At 39.4% G+C, this 20,510-nt stretch overlaps 1 non-coding gene across 1 annotated transcript; it reads left to right on the top strand.

Annotated features, from left to right (window-relative positions):
* The first annotated feature begins 6,618 nt into the window (after positions 1–6,618).
* LOC138090041 (U6atac minor spliceosomal RNA) lies at positions 6,619–6,744 on the top strand. The gene has a single exon (XR_011145864.1). It is a non-coding gene; the product is annotated as a U6atac minor spliceosomal RNA (small nuclear RNA).
* Positions 6,745–20,510: the final 13,766 nt, after the last annotated feature.

The raw sequence follows: 20,510 nt of genomic DNA, 5'->3' as shown, positions 1-20,510 counted from the left end.
ATGTGTGGAATCTAGAAAAACGTTACAGCTGACTTTTTTTGCAAAGCAGAAATAGAGGCACAGACATAGAAAACAAACATGGATACCAAAGGGGGGAAAGGGGATAGATGAACTGGGATATTGAGACGGATATACGTGCACTATTGATACTATGTATAAAATAGACCTACCATATAGCACAGGGGACTCTACTTAATGCTCTGTGGTGACCTAAATGGGAAGAAAATCCAAAGAGGGCATATATGTATTTGTATAGACGATTCACTTTGCTGTACATCAGAAACTAACACAACATTGTAAAGCAACTATAGTCCAATAAAAAAATTTAAAAAAAGATAAAAGAAGCCCAACCCAGATTCCTAGCCCCCTCTACTATGTGAGGACACAGTAGGAAGACGCCAGCTATGAACCAGGAAGAGGCCTTCATAGGAATACAACCACGCTGGTACCTTAATCTTGGACTTTCCAGCCTCTGAAACCACAAAAACACATTTCTGTTGTTTATACATTACCTAGTATGTGACATTTTGTTACAGCAACTTGAATGAACTAAGACGCTTACTCTTTAGATGTTGGACATGCCAGCCTCCACAACTGCATGAGCACATTTATTAAAAATAGATCTCTCTTTCTCTATCTATCCACCCCTCCACATATTCTACTGATTCTACTTCCCTGGAGAACCCTAAAACAATAGGCAGTGGGAGCCAGTATAGAAAATTATGAACAGAGACTTCCTTGGCAGTCCAGTGGCTAAGACCTCATGCTCTCAATGTAGGGGGCCTAAGCTTGATCCTTGGTTGGGGAACTAGATTTCACACACTGCAACTAAGACCCAGTGGAGCCAAATAAATAAGTAAATATTTTAAAAAGAAAACATTATAGACAGACAAGTAAACTTTTGAGGTAAGAATTAAAAAGTAAAGAAGCTCCAGGTGGCCATAACTTAACAGAAATAAAGTCATTGCAATTGAGGAAACTGAGGAGAGTAGGTTATTGGTTGGGCCATTGTTCAGAAGGTGTAAGGCACAGAGTAGAAAAGAGACAATGGTAAGTTTGTGTCCTGAGACTGTGTTACGTGACTTGGAGAAGTTGACAGGGAAAATGGAGAAAGATGGAAATCTAGATGATGTGACCTTACATACAAGAGGGATTTTCAGTGATGGTGATGGATCAGTGGTCTGGAAGGAGCCTGGTGATTCCAAAGAGATGCACATTTTATAAACTGAATATGGAAGAGAATGTTACCTCCTTAAGAGAGATTGCAAGGGAACTGATACCAATCGCCACAAATTTGCCTGTTCATTGGAGCAGCTCCAGAATTCAATATAGAATAGGTTCAATGGCAACAGAATGGCTGGAAGGTAAACAGTGGAGTGATCTGGAAGGTGAATTTGCATAGCAAGCAGTGTTTTTGCTTCATATATATGTTTTATGTCAATATGAATAGCGAAGCTTTCTAAAGATGCTTATATCCACACTGCTTAAGTTTGAGAAAGCATCAACCTTCTAGAGATGAGTATATTGCTGGAGCTACAGAATCACTGATGGAAATCCCTGGGGTCAACTGCCCATTCCCATCAATTCCTTGGTATCACTGAAAACAGATGTGACTGCCTTTGCCATGGTGTGACGGGGGATAGGAAATGGTGTGGATGGTACAACCTCCTGGCCACTTTAGCTTCTTCTGACCCTTTACATAGTTCTGGTTTCTAGTGACTGAACTTTCCAGAAGTCTTTTAGATCCTGAGAGCTACTCAAAGCAAGGCTATGGGTTTGCTTTAGCATTCTTAAAATTGACCTTTTGGGTTGTTTTCAGGTTCATTTCACGTCTCAGCTTCTTTTAGTCTGAAGCTCTTTTCTAACAATAGTTTCAATTTGCTTTGAAAGAACTGGTGACAAAAATATTCTGGGAACTCCAGAACACCTGATGCTATGACTCAGTCCCTAATGTTAAACTATCTTTTTCAGTGGCTTTGGAGGGGTGATTAGCCCTGAGTGAGAGATATCACCGAAGTGTTGTCCATTATGGGGGGAGTGTGCCAGAAGATATTTAAAAACCCTTCTAATTAATTCATATATCACTGTTGTAAATTGCTAAAATAAGACCCAAGAGTCTGCTGTAGGAAATTCAGCAAATCAATCAACATATATTTGCTGAGCTCCTATACAAGGTTTCTATAAATGTTGTGAAGAATAAAAAGATCTGTTAGGATCCTTATTCAGACCAATAGGGGAGGAAAAGAATGATCATATGAAGAAGCAAAAATAAATAAATACACAAATAATAAAATAAATAAACATATCAAGCAGCATATGACAATTATTGTTAAGAAACTGAAGAGACGGTTATGGGTTGTGAACTTGGAAATCGCCCCAGAGAGTGTGAGAACTGAGAAATTCCTTGAAGTATAGGTAGGAATTAAATAAGGTTAGCTAAAGGAGCGGAGAAGGCAATGGCACCCCACTCCAGTACTCTTGCCTGGAAAATCCCATGGACGGAGGAGCCTGGTGGGCTGCAGTCCATGGTGTCGCTAAGAGTCAGACACGACTGAGTGACTTCACTTTCACTTTTCACTTTCATGCACTAGAGAAGGAAATGGCAACCCACTCCAGTGTTCTTGCCTGGAGAATCCCAGGGACGGGGGAGCCTGGTGGGCTGCCGTCTATGGGGTCGCACAGAATCGGACACGACTGAAGCGACTTAGCAGCAGCAGAAGCAGCAGCTAAAGGAGGAGGGCATGGGTAAGGGCATGATTTATATAAAGTACACAAAGAGAGTTTAGCTCTAGAGTTAATGTAATGAAGTTTGAACTTTATCCTGTTCAAACTGGAAACCCATTGAAAAGTTAGTATGTAGAAATATGGAAGTGAGAGTTTAGGCATATCAGGCAAATAGTGGAGTGACTAACATAGTTGCAGTTAGGATATTCTTGCCAAATATCCTGAATTTGATGTTTGGCTCTGCCATTTGTAAGCTGAATGACTTTTGACCAGTTACTCATATCTCTAAAGCTGAATTTTTTATACAAAAAAAAATTTTAAGGGATAATAATAGCATCTTTCTCATAGTCATATTTTGTGACTATAAAGGATAAAACACTTGGCACAGTGTCTGGACCAGAGAGAGTGACAATATAAATAATGATGTAATGACCATCATTACATTGTTGGCAAGAAACTTTTGAAAACAAATGATGGAAGTGGAGAAAAAACTGAATGGGAGGAAAAATGAAGAGTTGGCAAGACTAGTCTGGATGTAGGAAGTAAAAAAGAATGCAATATCAAAGTGGAATCTGGGTTTGGGGCCTGAGAAAACAGATGGTACCACTAGTATTCATGAAAAATAATGCTGGTAGGAGGGAGGCAAGAAACTTCTTCATTGTACTCACTGCCTCTGGAAAGGGACTGGAATTCTCCCCAAGACCAGGTCAGGCATAGGCATGGCTGCATAATCATCTCAGCGACTGGACTGGAACAGAAAATTGAGACTTTAAGGGCTATGAAGGAGGATCATGTGTTGGAAGACATGGTAGAATAATAGGTGAAGAATGAGAAAGAGAAATAATAGAAACACAGACACTAGAATAAAGTATGAATAAAGGAACTGGCTATGGTTTTCCCAGTGGTCATGTATGGGTGTGAGAGTTGGACTGTGAAGAAAGCTGAGCGCCAAAGAATTGATGCTTTTGAACTGTGGTGTTGGAGATGACACTTAAGAGTCCCTTGGACTGCAAGGAGATCCAACCAGTCTATTCTAAAGGAGATCAGCCTTGGGTGTTCTTTGGAAGGAATGATGCTGAAGCTGAAACTCCAGTACTTTGGCCACCTCATGCGAAGAGTTGACTCATCGGGAAAGACTCTGATGCTGGGAGGGATTGGGGGCAGGAGGAGAAGGGGACGGCAGAGGATGAGATGGCTGGATAGCATCACTGAATTGATGGACGTGAATCTGAGTGAACTCCGGGAATTGGTGATGGACAGGGAGGCCTGGCGTGCTGCAATTCATGAGGTTGCAAAGAGTCGGATACGACTGAGTGACTGGACTAAACTGAACTGAACTGAACTGATCTGAACTGAACTGAACTGAAAGGAACTGAGGAGTTTTCCAGGGGGCTCAGTGGGTGAAGAATCTACTTGCAATGCAGGAGACATGGGTTCGATCCCTGAGCCAGGAAGATCCCCTAGAGAAGGGCATGGCAACCCACTCAGTAATACTGCCTGGAGAAGCCTATGGACAGAGGAGTCTAGTGGGCTACAGTCTGCCTGTTAGTTGCTCAGTCATGCCGGACTCTTTACGACCCCATGGACTGCAGCCCACCAGGCTCCTTGGTCCATGGAATTTTCCAGACAAGGATACTGGAGTGGTTTGCCATTTCCTTTTCCAGGGCTACAGTCTATAGGATTGTAAAGAGTCAGACATGACTGAAGCAACTCACTGACACAAAGGAACCAGGAGGAAACTTAAACCTAGAACTGAACTGAAATTGAACAGCAGATCAGGATTATTTCCTAAGGCAAAAGCTTTGATCTTGTTTTTTTTTTCTTTTGAAAGATCTTATCAATTTTTAGTAAATATTCAATGTATTGTGAAACATTTATAAAATATGTATAGGTATAAGAAATATCGTAGTCAGAGATGTAGCCAGGTTTTATGGAGTTTTGGGGGCATTCTATAAATAAAAGAAGACACAACCAAGAACACAAAATTTGATACAAAATTGTTTTAGATAGGGACTTCCCTGGTGGTCCAATGGCTAAGGCTTCATGCTCCCAATGCAGGGGGGCTGGGTTCGATCCCAAACTAGATCCCACATGCTGCAACTAAAAAGAATAAGAGATTCTGTGTGCTGCAATTAATATCTGGTGCAGCCAAATAAATATATTTTTTAAAGTATTATATATAAATAGATACAATTAGAAGTAAAAAGGGCACTTCTTCAAAATTAAAAAAATAAATCACAATAAATCACAAATTTTTTAAAAGCACAGTGTTACAAATCCAGAAAAACATATTTATTCAGTGGTTTATTTTTGCTTTATTGTTAGTTGTGTGATGGAGAAGTGTATCCCATAACTTCCCCCTCATTACGGGTTTAACTAAAGAGTTTGCGCTAGCTCTGGGTGTGATTTTGATGAGAGATGATTGTGAGGAGAAGAATGAGGAGGCAATGGTAGGAGGTGGGGCAGCCCTCAGATTGCTTCCTATCAGTGCCAATCAAACATCGCAACGTGGCACTGTGGCTGAGATTTAGCCTGAACTGTGCATTGCTTCTGCCTAGAAACCCATCCCCTTCAGGGTTAGTCAAGTCATGCCTTTGTATTTGCCCACCATGCTGGATTGTGATATACAGTGAGCAGAGGAAGCATGGGAGGGGAGTGGAGGAAGGAGGGAAAAATTGGGGGTGGGGCTCGCAGGGTGGAATCTTTGATGATAAGACCTTTCCTTCTGGAAGTCCTGAATATATAGCAGTGAAAACTGAGATAGATTTTGTAACCAGAATGTATTTATGTATATTTTGGTAATTTAAAGATAGGGCTTCCCAGGTGGTGCTGGTGGTAAAGAATCCAGCTGCCAGTGCAAGAGATTTAAGAGACATGGGGTGTGATTCCTAGGTTGGGAAGATCCCCTGGAGAAGGGCATAGCAACCGACTCCAGTATTCTTACCTGGAGAATCCCATGGACTGAGGAGCCCAGTGGGCTATAGTCCATAGAGTTGAAAAGAGTCGGACACAGCTGAAGCAACTTAGCATGCACACAGGTAATTTGAAATGATAGATAAATGTATCTATTTATCTATTTGTCCATATATACAATGGAATACCACTCAGCCACAAAAAAGAGTGAAATTTTGCCATTTGCAGCAACATGGATGGACCCTGAGGCATTATGCTGAGTGAAATAAATCAGACAGAGAACAACAAATGCTGTATGATATCACTTGCATGTGGAATCTAAAAAATACAACAAACTAGGGAATATAAAACAAAAGAGGCAGACCCACAGATATAGAGAACAAACTAGTGGTTACCAGTGGAGAGCGAGATTATGAAATAGAGAGGTGGGGGAGTGGGAGGCACAAACTACTGTGTGTAAGACAGGCTAACAGGAAGTATTGTATGACACAGGGAATATAGCCAGTATTTTATAACTATAAATGAAGTATAACCTTTAAAACTGCGAATCACTATATTATACAGTATATCATACGTTGCATTGATCAATTTTTTTTTGTGAAAAGAAACAAAGGAATACACGTACACACACAGATGCCCACATAAAACCATGTGGAGAAATACACATGAAACTATTTTTTAACAGTGGTTACACTAGGGGAGTAGGTTTGGTATGGGGAAATGAGAAAGTCTTTATTTTACTTAAACCAGCTGTTCTACTGTTTACTCTTTACAATGAATATCTGTTTTATTGAAACAAAATTTTAAGACTATATATATAATATATACTATATATAACCAGACAGATATAGAGCAGTGGCTAAGACCAGTTAAGCTGGAGAAACTATCAGGTATTCTATTCTCTTCTTGTAGCATTGTTATCAGCTGCTCAGGGAAGAGTATTCTATTTCATCATAACTTATGATAAACTTACCATGAAATGTGTTGTATGAAAGGAGAGAATGTTAGCACTCCCCTTGATAAGGGTGGAAGAGACTCTCGGGCCTGACAATATGCATACGGTTAAGGCATCGCCACCTACTTTGTGGCATCTAACCACTGTTGGGCTCCCCTGGTGGCTCAGCTGGTAAAGAGTCTGCCTGCAATGTGGGAGACCTGGGTTTGATCCTTGGGTTGGGGAGATCCCCTGAAGAAGGGATCTTGTATGTATGTGAGAGTTAGACTATGAAGAAGGCTGAGCACCAAAGAATTGATGCTTTTGAACTGTGGTGTTGGAGAAGATTCTTGAGAGTCCCTTGGACTACAAGGAGGTCCAACCAGTCATCCTAAAGGAGATCAGTCCTGGGTGTTCATTGGAAGGACTGATGTTGAAGCTAAAACTCCAATACTTTGGCCACCTGATGCAAAGAGCTGACTCATTTGAAAAAGACCCTGCTGCTGAGAAAGATTGAGGGCAGGAGGAGAAAGGGACGACAGAGGATGAGATGGTTGGATGGCATCGCCGACTCAATGGACATGAGTTTGGGTAGGCTCTGGGAGTTGGTGATGGACAGGAGGGCCTGGTGTGCTACAGTTCATGGAGTTGTAAATAGTTGGACACAACTGAGTGACTGAATTGAACTGAACCCATTCCAGTATTCTGGCCTGGAGAATTCCATGGACTGTATAGTCCATGGGGTTGCAAAGAGTCAGACACAACTGAATGACTTTCACTTTCACTACCGTGAAATAAACCTTTAGATTAAAAATCAAAACAAAACCTGGGCAAAGAATCTGTTCTACTTCTTGTTATTTAGATCATCAATCATACAGTAGTTAAATCCCAGCAATTGGCATCATATTAATCAGGTCACGATGGCTAGCTTTTTCTTATCTTTTACTCTCTCATTTTCTGATTTTTTTTTCCAGTCCTTACTTAGCCCTAATTATTTGATAGCTTTTTCAGTAAGCAACATTGAAATCTCTAGTCTTATTGAAAATGAATTAGACTATGAGACATTCAGAACAGTGATATTACAATGCTTCTCTGTATATATTTAAAGATTTTCTGAACAATATTAACTCTAGCCTGTAACTTTAAGTCACATTTAGTCAGTCCTGAAAATGGAGATGTGCAAGTGGGTTCTAGACAATAATTCAGAGTGTTGCATGGTGCTAAAAATTTCCTGAGGGGTCGAAAAGCTCTCTTTGGGTTATTAGGGAAAGAAAATGGACTATTGTACGCACAAGGGATTTGGGAACGAAAGGTACTATAGAAATAATAGGACTAATTGTTATTATTTTATTAATTGTTATTCTGTTTTGATTGATTGCTTTCTATTTCAAGTCTTAAAAGATTTCAATTTTATAGAATTTTGTGTAATTTTTTTCCTTAAAATCTTCACTTAATATCAATGATATTTTTCATCCCATTTCCTCTGATAGTTCAGTGCTTAGAAACCATATGACATTATAAGACAATAAAAATAATTTTCTGAGGTAAAATTAACTTTAAAGACAATGGTATGGCTTATACTATACCTACCATTTTTATGTTAGATGAAGAAAAATATATAACACATATAGACAGACATGCTGCTGCTGCTTAGTTGCTGAGTCATGTCTTATTCTGTGTGATCCCATGGACTATAGCACACCAGGCTCCTCTGTCCATGGGATTCTCTAGGCAAGAATACTGGAGTGGGTTGCCTTGCCCTCCTCATAGACAGACACATATACCTATACAAATAAAAGCTTGTTTTAAAATTTGACTACAAAGTAATGTAACCTCATGATGGGTAATTTGGAAAACAAAGAAAAGTATAAATAAGAAAATATTTTAAACATTTCTAAAATATATCAATTAAACAAGTCTTTAATAGTTCAGTGTATTTTCTTCCAATTTTTTTCTTTTAAATATTTGCATACACATGTGAACATTCTACATACATTTTCTTTTCAAAATTGGGATCATATTCTTTTTTGGGGGCAGGGGAATGCCATGCCCCATGACTTTCAGGATCTTAGCTCCCCAACCAGGAATCGAACCTAGGTCTGGACAGGGAAAGCTCTGAGTTCTAACCACTGGATTGCCAGGGGATTTCTGAGATCATATTCTAGCTATTATTTTATATCTATTCCTTAAACCCATTCTGAGAATCTTCTTTTCATTAGACTAAGCATTATTTGTAAAAAAATATGTTTAATGAATATATAATAGTCATCACTTGGCTGTATTAAAATATCTATAAACATTTCATATTGTATCAGTTGGGGTTCTGAAAGGAAGCAGGTGACCCAGTCAACTGATGCACTAGCTAGAATTAATAAAGGGATGCTTTGCAAGTGTGAGTTCAGGGCCAGGGACACCAAGAGGGATGGCAAAGAACCCAGGAGCCAGGCCACACAAGCCTGAAGAGGAAGAGGGAAGCATGGTTACCAGGATCTGAAGAGCTGCAGCCATCAGAAAGGGTCTCCCGATAGGAGCTTCGGTGGAGAACTCAGCTGCTCCCAACCCCAGCCTGGCAGGGGCTTGTGAAGTCAGTGCTCCAATTTCTCTCTGTTTCTGTCTTCCAATCTCATGCTTCTGCTTACCATTGACCAAACCCAACCAGAAATCAAAGAACAAGAGAATCAGCTGATGTTGAGAATAGAGAGCTCAGCAGCTGCCCTGGGACAAGAGTGGGAAAAGGTGGACAGTATACCTGAACTGGCAAATATTCAGCATACTTATTGTTTTCAGTGTTCCCCCATCCCCACCTTTTCACTATTAGAGCAACAGAAAGAAAGAAAGTGAGGTTGCTCAGTAGTGTCCAACTCTTTGCAACCCCATGAACTGTAGCCTACCAGGCTCCTCCGTCCATGGAATTTTCCAGGCAAGAGTACTGGGTTGGGTTGCCATTTCCTTCTCCAGGGGATCTTTCTGACCCAGGGATTAAACCCAGATCTCCCACTTTGCAGGCAGATGCTTTACAATCTGAGCCACTGGGGAAGCCAGAGCTTAGAGCAATAAGGCTGTGAGAAATACATTTGCAGGCTTGTTCTTCTGTCCTTTTAGATAAGTACCCTGACTATGACCCATCAGACTGCCCTGTCAATGATGTGATAATGGAAAAGTAAATTTGCATCAGGCATCCCATGCATGACTAAAATCATGTCACCTAATCAAGAATCAATTGTCCTTGTTTTGCTCCATGCTGCTGCTGCTGCTGCTGCTGCTGCTGAGTCGCTTCAGTTGTGTCCAACTCTGTGAGACCCCATAGACAGCAGCCCACCAGGCTTCCCCGTCCCTGAGATTCTCCAGGCAAGAACACTGGAGTGGGTTGCCATCTCCTTCTCCAGTACATGAAAGTGAAAAGTGAAAGTGAAGTTGCTCAGTCGTGTCCCACTCTTAGCGACCCCCTGAACTGCAGCCTACCAGGCTCCTCTGCCCATGGGATTTTCCAGGCAAGAGTACTGGGGTGGGGTGCCATTGCCTTCTCTGGTTTTGCTCCATAGCTGATATTAATAGGACCCATATGACAGGATTTTTTGGTTTCCTATCTAGGCACACATCCCATGCTGCCAAACCCAAGTGGCGTCTTATATTAGCAAAATGAGGCAAAGTCACAGACCACTGACCTAAAACCATCAATTTTAGAACTCTCTATTCCTGCCATTCAACAGAAAACAAGACAAAACCTCCAGGACAACAAGGGGAAGAACTCAGAGTTTTATATCTGTCCCTCACTGTTATTTTTCCTAAAAGGAACTCACGCCCTCCTCGAGGATATCTTCCCAACCCAGGGATTGAACCCAGGTCTCCCTCATTGCACGCAGATTATTTATTGTATGAGCCATCAGGGAAGCCTAAAAGGAAGTCGACATGTAGTTTTAAAGGAAGCCAGATTGCTGGAGAACATTTTAATCTTTATAGCATGGGTTTTTTAAGCGTGGTTGGATTTGGCCCTGCAAGTAAGTTACTCAGCATGTCCGACTCTGTGACTCCATGGACTGTAGCCTACCAGGCTCCCTGTCCATAGGATTTCCCAGGCAAGAATACTGAAGTGAGTTGCCACTTCTTCCTCCAGGGGATCTTCCTGACCCAGGAATATAACCCATGTGTCTGGCATCTTCTGTATTGATAGGCAGATTCTTTACTACTGTGCCAGCTGGGAAGTTACCCCAATAACTTACTAACAGCAACTCAGTTTTATCCAGACACACTAAGAAAGAAGCACATTAAAACATTAAAATGATGATTCAGCCATTCCCTTGTTTTAGAATGTTGAATATAGTGGGGATCAAATCCCCTGCAGTTGCATGAAATGCTATTAGTATGAATTTTTACGATCTCTTCTGAAAAACCTTCTGACAGAAAAATACTACATCAAATTGTCTCTTTCACCATAGGAGAGAAAACCATTTTAACTAAATAAGAGAATATTCTTGTCATTCCTAATCCATCAAAACAGCTAAGTACAAGGGACAATTTCTTACCAACGATTTGAGAAGAGGCAGCATGAAACTTTCACATCCCTCCTGATACATTACCAGGTTTGAGAGCATTGGGAGACTTTTTCTTCCTTAATTTCCTCTCCAGAAGTTCTTTAAAAGGCTGTATACAAATGGGAAGTTTCAAAGAAGATCATTTTGTATATTGTACCTCAAAAAATCAATACAGTGACAGTGTAGCACTCAGAAACTTGGTGATTTGATTCTCTTATTTTAACTTTTGGAGCTGCTATAACAAAATCACACCAATATTCATCAACAAAATTCAATTTTTATATAACAAACCTCTTACACAACAGTGTAAGAATCCAGGGAAGTTTTATATGGATTTCACATGGGAAATCTGATTTCCTTTCTTTTTCCTTACAAAAATGAATCCTAGTCCCAGTTTGATCCAGTAAATATAATTATTGAGAACTTTACAATGTAATACATACTTTATGTATATTTCAACGCTTTTATTTTATATACTCAGGGTAATTAAGGACATTCACCAAAGTGAAAGTAGTTGAAGCAGTATTCTAACCTCTTTTTCTGTTCTATGACTAAGAGGAATTCTAATTTTAATTAAATGAAATTAATTAATTAAACATTATTGAATACAAACTATGCTGGAGAGAGTGATATTCACATTCAGTGTGAATGGCAAATATGCAGAGATACTAAGATGCAAATGGTATAGTCTCTGTTCTCAAAAACTTTAAAATCTAAATAGTAGGATAAGACAATAAGCATACTAACTACAAAACTGAATACTGTAAGAGTTTTAAAATAGAGAGAATAAAGAGGGAGTAACAATCAGAATTAAAATGCAGAAATGGGCCAAGTGATAGGAAAAGATTTACATAAGTGACACCTATTGGTAAGGGTTCGGGAGTTTGGGTATTATGCGTGTATGTATGTATGTATTTTTACTTTTTATTTTATAGAAATTTTAGAAGCACAGAAAGAGTATGGAGTTTTCATGTACCTTTCATGCAGCTTTCCCTAATGATGATATCTTATATAATTATAGTACCTTATTATCAAAACTAGGAAATTTACATTTATATAAGACTTAACTAAACTGTGAACATCATTAAGTTTTGTTTCACCAGTATTTACATTCACTCATGTGTGTGAGTGGATTCCCTGGTGGCTCAGACCATAAAGAATCTGCCTGTAATGTAGGAGACCTGGGTTCGATCCCTGGGTTGGAAAGATCACCTGGCGGAGGGCTTGACAACCCATTCCAGTTATTATTGCCAGGAAAACCCCCATGTACAGAGGAGCCTGGTGGGCTACAGTCTATGGGGTCACAAAGAGTTGGATACGACTGAGTGACTAAGCACATAGTTCTATGAAATTTTATCACGTGTAGATTTGTGGAACCATCAGCACGCACAGGACAGATCTATTCCACCACCATCAAGAAAATCCCTCATGCTACCCTTGAACAGTCACCCCTTCTCTTTAAGTCTAACCCCTGGAAATCAATAACATGTTCATCGTGCCAATTTGGCATTTCAAGAATATTATATAAATAGAATCAAACAATATGCAATCTTTTGTGCTTGTTTGTTTGTTTTTTTTTTTTTTTTTGGTGTAATATCCTTAAGCCCATAAGATCTACCTAAGTTGTTGCATGCATCAATAGCCCATTCTTTTTAGTTGCTGAATAGTATTCCATTGAATGGACATGTCACAGTTTATTCATCTATTTACCAGTTGAAAAAAAGGGAAGGACTCTTTTCACCACTGGGTTATTGAAAATAAAGCTGCTATGAATGTATATAGGTTTTGTTTGTGAATTTAAATTTTTATTTACTTAGGACAAACATCTAAAAGTATGATTTCTGGGTCATAAATTGAGTGTTTAAAGGTATAATTTTAATAAATTTATCGTTGTCCACCACTATAAGCATTCTTGAATAAGCATAATTTGTGAATATTCTTAGTGATTTCAAATAAGAATTAAAATTGCCAGGGGAATATGCGGGTTTTAATTACTTTTAATAAATTCAAAAAAGTCAAGATAATTTCTAATATTTTGCACCAGAATTACGTGAGCAGGTCCATTCTTCAATTTTGAAATAACATGAGTATTATCATTTAAAAGTGTCACCAACCTAAAGTCCAAAATTGGTATCTTGTTTTCAGTTGCATTGTGATTGCTTATGAGGTGAGTATTTCTATTGAATAGTTGCATTCTTTGATGAACTTCCTATGTATCTATTTCACCCAACTTTTGCTTGGGGATTTAAAATTTTTTCTTACTGATTCTTAATATTTATGTGTGTGTATTTACAAAAATAAAATAATATTGCTGAAAGTTTGTGTTTGCTTTTTAATCTTTAAAAAAATGCTTTTTGACATACATACATTTCATGCCATTAAACAGGCTAATCTAACATCTTTTTTTTAAATTTATGGTTTTTGCACTGAATATTATACTTAAAATCTTTGCCCACATAAAGTTTATATAGTGATTCCCAGCATGTTCTCTAGTAATTTTACAGTTTTTATTTTAAACATACATCATTATGCCATCTGAAATTTATTTCAAAAGAAGAAAACAGGTAAAGAACTAACTTTACTGTTTACCAGCTTTAGCCAGTGGTCCTAGCACCATTAAAAGAATATTTTGTATTTCAAAATATTCTTTATCATACACCAAATTCTGTATTTATTTAGGTATATTTCTGAATTTATTCTTCTCTTTCATTGGTCTCTTTTTCTATTCATGTATCAGTATTATATTTTATTCAATATTGACTTTGTGATACATTTTATAATCTATAGGTTAAGTTCACAACCATTACTTGATCAACTATGAAAAAAGTCACATTGGAATATGAGGATTTTTACTACAGTTAGAAAAATGTGGAAATGATTAACTTCTTTTCAATATGGAAAATTTTCATTTAGTCTGTTAGTAAAGAAGTCTTGCATATTACTTGCTAAGTTCACACCTAGATTATTTTATTTTGGGGTGTCATTATGAACTGATCACTTTTGCATGTTACGTTTTGACAAGTTATGCTAATATATTTATTAGTTTTCCATTAATTCAGACATGAGATTATGCTACAGTGGGGTTTTGCTAATTGTATATAAATACACTGTAAAGCTCTCCTTCATTTTCTGTCCTCTAAAACCATTTAAGTAGCACGAGAATGGTTTATTCAGGGAGTGGGAATAAACCTGAATGGTTTATTTGGGGAGTGGGGATGGGAATCTACTCACACATCCAAGCAGGTTGGGTACCTAACGCAAGGGGAGAGTCCTTCCTTGATATCTATCTTCATTTCCTATAAAATTATTTGTTTCCTGACACTTACAGTCTCTTCTTTAACACACTTTCCTGTTTTGCTTATATGTATTTTCTTGGAAAATAATCCATTTTCCTTAAGACTATCCAAATTTTTTTAGCATAGAACTATACAAACTATTCCATTTGTGATTTAGTAATTTACATTTTTAATAAAAAAATAGAGCCACTAATTGAATTCTTTCTGATGATAGTATTATGCAATTAGAAGCAAACATTAAAATATCTTTTCTTTAGGTCTAGTGAACATTTTTTCTTTTCTTTTTTTTTAAACCCATTTCCTATTTTCCCCTAAAGAGGAACACTGAACTCATATCTGTTTCCACACACTTTTTTCTCTCCCTAGATTGTGATCTCTTTCACATCCTCTCTCTTCCAGTCCCCTTTTACCTCAGTTATGCCCAGCCTTTTTTCTCCTTCTCTCCACCTTCAAAAAGCAATTATAATTTAGAAAGAATTCAGACTAACACATTCCCCAAAAGCTTCAGTTAATATATTCCTCACCATCATGATTCCTGTAAAGAAACAGACTCTGTGATTTCTGAGAACTCTACAGTCTGGCTCAACAGGGACCTTTCAGTCAGTCACATATGTCAGGGGTAACCTTGCCAAACAGACCGAGGCCAAGTGAACTAAGATTACTTACAAGGTCTTTCCCTGGATACTCTTCTGCCTTCTAGCCTCGGTTATGTTTAGCTTAAGAAATATGGACAGAAACAAGTAATTTGGAATGAAAGATAGAAGTATGATTTCTGCTAACGTACAGAAGCTGTATTCATAGAGAAGACCTCATGGAGCCTAAGGGTGTACTTGCCTGTTCTTTTTGATAGGTTATGATACAACTTGACACTTTACTACTCTTCAAGTTGGGGGCTTTATGATACAAGGGAAACAAACTGATTCAAATCACTGCAAGGAAAGATGTTTAGTGAAGGATGCACACAGTAGAAGAACGAGCAAACCACTAGGGCCCGAAGCTGTAAAACATTTTGCATAAATTGCTCTCCTATCCTCCCAGAAATGCTTCCTATCTTGAGTTAGGAACCCAGTTCCCATCAATACCTCCCCTGCTGTGCCTCCCAAGAAATGCATCACCTGATCCCTACCATCAAAGAGCTTGGAGTCAAACTATATGACCTCTAAAATAAGAAACGGCCCCATGATTGCTAGTTGTCTGAAACCCCACAGCAAAAAGCTTATTAATAGCAATGCCATTTAGTGGAATGTTTTGTTTCTGGTGACTAGCTGAGGTAGGGACAAGCAAAGTAAAATTAGAAATTGTAAGGGAAAATATAAAATGGATTTTTTCATCAATGTTGCATTTACTGTATTAAAAAAAAAAAATCTCAGTACTTACTTGACAAATATTTTTTATCCTTCCCTCAGCTTTCAATGCCACTTAAAGAAAACATTCTAGGATGTGTATGATTGTGCTCTAATTACAGTTGAGGGCACAGTGGCATGTGATTGTGGTATAATAACTAAAGCCCTGGAGTGCCTTTTTATTCCATTAAAAATGACCTTAGCTTTGGATCACAGAGCTTTTGCATTGATTTGTCTCTTTTGTGGTTTCCTCTCCACAGGTCTGCTTCCCCATACTGGGTGATGCATTGAATTGTGACACATGGGAGTCAGTGAAATTAACTATCTTTCCCGTGAGAAATAATTCATCATTCAACATTTGCTATTAACATGCCTCTGCTGGGAGTGAATGAAGTCACATGAAGAGTATGGAAGTGGAGGAGCAGATGGGAATTACATAAATATAATTTAGCGCTCATGATGGAGACAACAGTAATTTTCTCATCTGCAAACAGGAGGCATTTGGGCGGCAGAAAAGGAGCTGTTGATACATTCAGTTGCTGTAAAAAGAAATGGCTCTAATTGCTTCTATGGAAATCATACCTATTTGAGGCTAATTTAAATTTTGTTTTCTGCCTGTCTTAATAGCGTATTCTAAAAGCTATGACTAATATTGGACCTGATCATGTCCTCTAGTAAGAAGTCTTCCCCGATTTCTCTAGAACTGAGGACGTACCTCTGTTCTCAGCACAGGCAGTGTGGGTCTCAGACCACTACGCCTCTGGACTGGATTCTTGTTCAGGGGAGCAGGAGCTAGAAGGGGTGACATGAGCTGTGATCAGTCAAATCAGTCTAAAAAATATCTATGAAGGGCTTCCTGCAAGCTAGATTTTGTGCATGCGATGGGGCCACAGCATAGATAAGAAAGGCCATGATGCTTATCTTCTCCAGCTTAGAAAGTATCCTTGAACCCAAAAGGACATGGGCCAAAGTGTTCACTGAAGTATTATGTATAATAGTGAGAATTCAGAAGTGAGCCAAATGCCTATCAATTGAAGACTGGCAAAATAAACTATGTGATATCTACATGGTGGAAAACCATCCCAAATTTGTAAAGACTGAAGTAGATTTACATGTGGAAAGACATCTAGGGCCTCGGATGCTAGAGAATAACCAACTCTACAAAGTGATATATCCAGTAGGAAATGCTATATAAACACGGATGATACTTTATATTTTCCTTCTATCATCAGATGCACACAAACAGCTCTGAAAAAATATTCTCCATAGAGGGTCCTCCTGTATGGTGGCAGGAGTGCTGTTCACACTGGAGACGGGTCATTTGGTGACAGTCTGGTACCCCTCTCTCATGGCCCTCCACCAACCTCATGACTCTGGTTAACTTCAGGGAGTGAAAGGGACCAGGATTAAAGGTAATCGTCAAAGGGAACTTTGGGTATTATCTACAAAGTTTTAATTCTTACAAGTAATTATGTTAATAAAGTAAATGTATATTACATGTTAATAATTCAATAGTAATGCATAATTTCTGCTTTTGGGATGCCAGTGATCCAGAGGAGAAACATGTGTGTAACTGGGGCTTCCCAGGTGGGGCAGTGGTAAAGAATCTGCCTGCCAATGCAGGAGATGCAGGAGACTCAGGTTCAATTCCTGGGTTGGGAAGATCCCCTGGAGGAGGAAATGGCAATTCACTCCAGTATTCTTGCCTGGAGAATACCATGGATAGAGGAACCAGGCAGGCTACAGTCCAAAAGGTCATAAAAGAGTTGTACATGACTGAGCATGCATGCTCTCTAACTCTAATAATGCTGATGCAAAACAAACTTTGGTCCTTGCTTTCCTTGACAACTAACTATTTGTGGTAGGGGTATGGCGGGGTGGTGCAGAGATCTGTCTCTCTGCTTCTTGGAGGAGTAGAGATTTAGTGAAAGTGTCCTCAGTGAAAGAAGATTTTCTACTTCACAGCCTTCTGGGCAGCTCTGGTAGTCTCACTAGCTGTCATCCAACAACCCAACTGTGTCAGGAGACGTAATCCAGGGGACAAGAGGAAGGGGCTGGTGGAAGAGCCAGAGGAAGGTTCTAGCCTGTACTCATTAGGAATGAAAGTAAAAGTTGCTCAGTTGTGTCTGACTCTTTGCAACCCCAAGGCCTATACAGTCCATGGAATTCTCCAGGCCAGAATACTGGAGGGGTAGCTGTTTCCTTCTCCAAGGCATCTTCCCAACCTAGGGATCAAACCAGGTCTCCCACATGGCAGGTGGATTCTTTTTGCCAGCTGAGCCACCAGGGAAGCCCATTAGGAATGGCTTATCTGCAATTAAATAAAATTAACCCTGGCTATCTAAAGCCAAGGGGAATGAATTGGTGGGTTATTAGAGGTTCACAGTGTCCACTGGAGGCTGGAGGACTAAACTCGAAAAATATAGACAGGAACTAAGCCCATGGAGGCAGGAGTGGGAGTGGTAATGATGCGGGAGAGTTCAAAATCTCTCATTCAGCAACAGCTGCCTGAACCCCATCATCTTTGTCCCAGGTTGACTCTGATTGGTCCAGATTAGGTCACATTGGCTGTCAGAGAGGAGAAAGGGAGAAAACAGTGTCCTCAGCTAACACAGTGGATGATGGCATCCATAAACAGTGCTAGGAGTGGGGGTCCCCCAAAGAGGAACGGGGTGGGAAGGATGGAAACTCCAGAGGGGCAGTGGTTACTAACTGGTTATTTAATAAGTACAAGGTGCTGTTCTAAGCACTTAATATGAGCATTATTTAACGTAATAATTACAAGAACTCTGTCAGTTACATATTATCACTGCTATTATTCCTGTCACATAGGGGTTAAAAAACTTTCTCTGGATGGCAGATACTGACTTGGTGGTCTAGCTCCTAAGACTATATTTTTAATGATCTGCTGCTGCAGATATCTACTCTCTGTCCCTTCCTTGCTTCCTGCCCCCCATCCCACTATTTCCCATAGGAATATGGAACGTTTTAAAACATTGAATAGCTAATGTGTAAGACATATTATCCTTAAAGAAACCCAAAGGGTTTTCACAGCTGTAATCTCAGTTCTGCTTGTCACATCTCCAAATTTAGGGTGAGAAAATATTTTGATTATTTTTTCTATTGTTAAAGGAAGCAATTATAAATTCTATGACTTGCCTAAATGCCCTCTTGATTGAGTACTAAATTGAGACAAGAACTCAGAACTACTCAACTATCATTCATCCCTATTGTCAGAAAATAATAGCTGCCTCCTTCAGTGAGGTTTCTAGAGCCAGTCCTCATTTTAAAATAGTCTCTATAAACCATGCATCAGATTAATTCATTAATCTTCCTTGTTTAAAACTGTCCAGTGGTTCCCATCACATTTAGAATACAAACTTAACTCCTACTCAGGGCCACGAGCATTACAGGAGGGTCCCTGCCTCTGGGACTCATCTCTTTCCACTCTTTCCCATGTTCTTTGTCTTCTTATTTCCAAATATTCCAGACTAACTCCTACCTTAGGACTTGAATCACTGTTCCTTCTGCTAAGATCCCCTAGAGAAGGAAATGGTAAACCACTCCAGTACTCTTGCCTGGAAAATCCCATGGACAGAGGAGCCTGGGGGGTTAGAGTCCACGGGGTCGCAAAGAGTCAGACACGACTGGACACATGGCATGTACCATATCCCTCTGCTAGGCATGCTCCTGGCCTACTCTTCACATGGCTGACCTCTTACCCTTCAGCTTTCAACTTACACTCCATCTGGAAGACAACTTTCCTGACTAATCCTGAACTAAAGTAACCCTGTCTCCTAATCCCTCCGCCCTGTGTTAATCTCCTGGCTGATAGAATTTATCAGCCTGAGATGTTCTTGTTTATCTGTCAGCTTATTCTTGAATGATGGAGTCTCTTCTCCATGAATGTAAAGTACCAGAGGGCAACAATCCTGTCTGTCCTATTTAAGACCAAGTGTGGATCACAATAAATTGTGGAAAATTCTGAAAGAGATGGGAATACCAGACCGCCTGACCTGCCTCTTGAGAAATCTGTATTCAGGTCATGAAGCAACAGTTAGAACTGGACATGGAACAACAGACTGGTTCCAAATAGGAAAAAGAGTACATCAAGGCTGTATACTGTCACCCTGCTTATTTAACTTATATGCAGAGTACATCATGAGAAACGCTGGACTGGAAGAAACAGAAGCTGGAATCAAGATTGCCAGGAGAAATATCAATAATCTCAGATATGCAGATGACACCACCCTTATGGCACAAAGTGAAGAACTAAAAAGCCTCTTGATGAAAGTGAAAGAGGAGAGTGGAAAAGTTGGCTTAAAGCTCAACATTCAGAAAATGAAGATCATGGCATCTGGTCCCATCACTTCATGGGAAATAGATGGGGAAACAGTGTAAACAGTCAGACTTTATTTTGGGGGGCTCCAAAATCACTGCAGATGGTGATTGCAGCCATGAAATTAAAAGATGCTTACTCCTTGGAAGGAAAGTTATGACCAACCTAGACAGCATATTCAAAAGCAGAGATATTACTTTGCCGACTAAGGTCCATCTAGTCAAGGCTATGGTTTTTCCAGTAGTCATGTATGGATGTGAGAGTTGGACTGTGAAGAAGGCTGAGAGCTGAAGAATTGATGCGTTTGAACTGTGGTGTTGGAGAAGACCCTTGAGAGTCCCTTGGACTGCAAGGAGATCCAATCAGTCCATTCTGAAGGAGATCAGTCCTGGGTGTTCTTTGGAAGGAATGATGCTAAAGCTGAAACTC

This window comes from Capricornis sumatraensis, chromosome 13 (genome assembly GCF_032405125.1).
Source record: "Capricornis sumatraensis isolate serow.1 chromosome 13, serow.2, whole genome shotgun sequence".
Lineage (NCBI taxonomy): Eukaryota > Metazoa > Chordata > Mammalia > Artiodactyla > Bovidae > Capricornis > Capricornis sumatraensis.
Note: the sequence above shows the minus strand (reverse complement) of the source record. Positions and strands in the feature narration are given on the sequence as shown.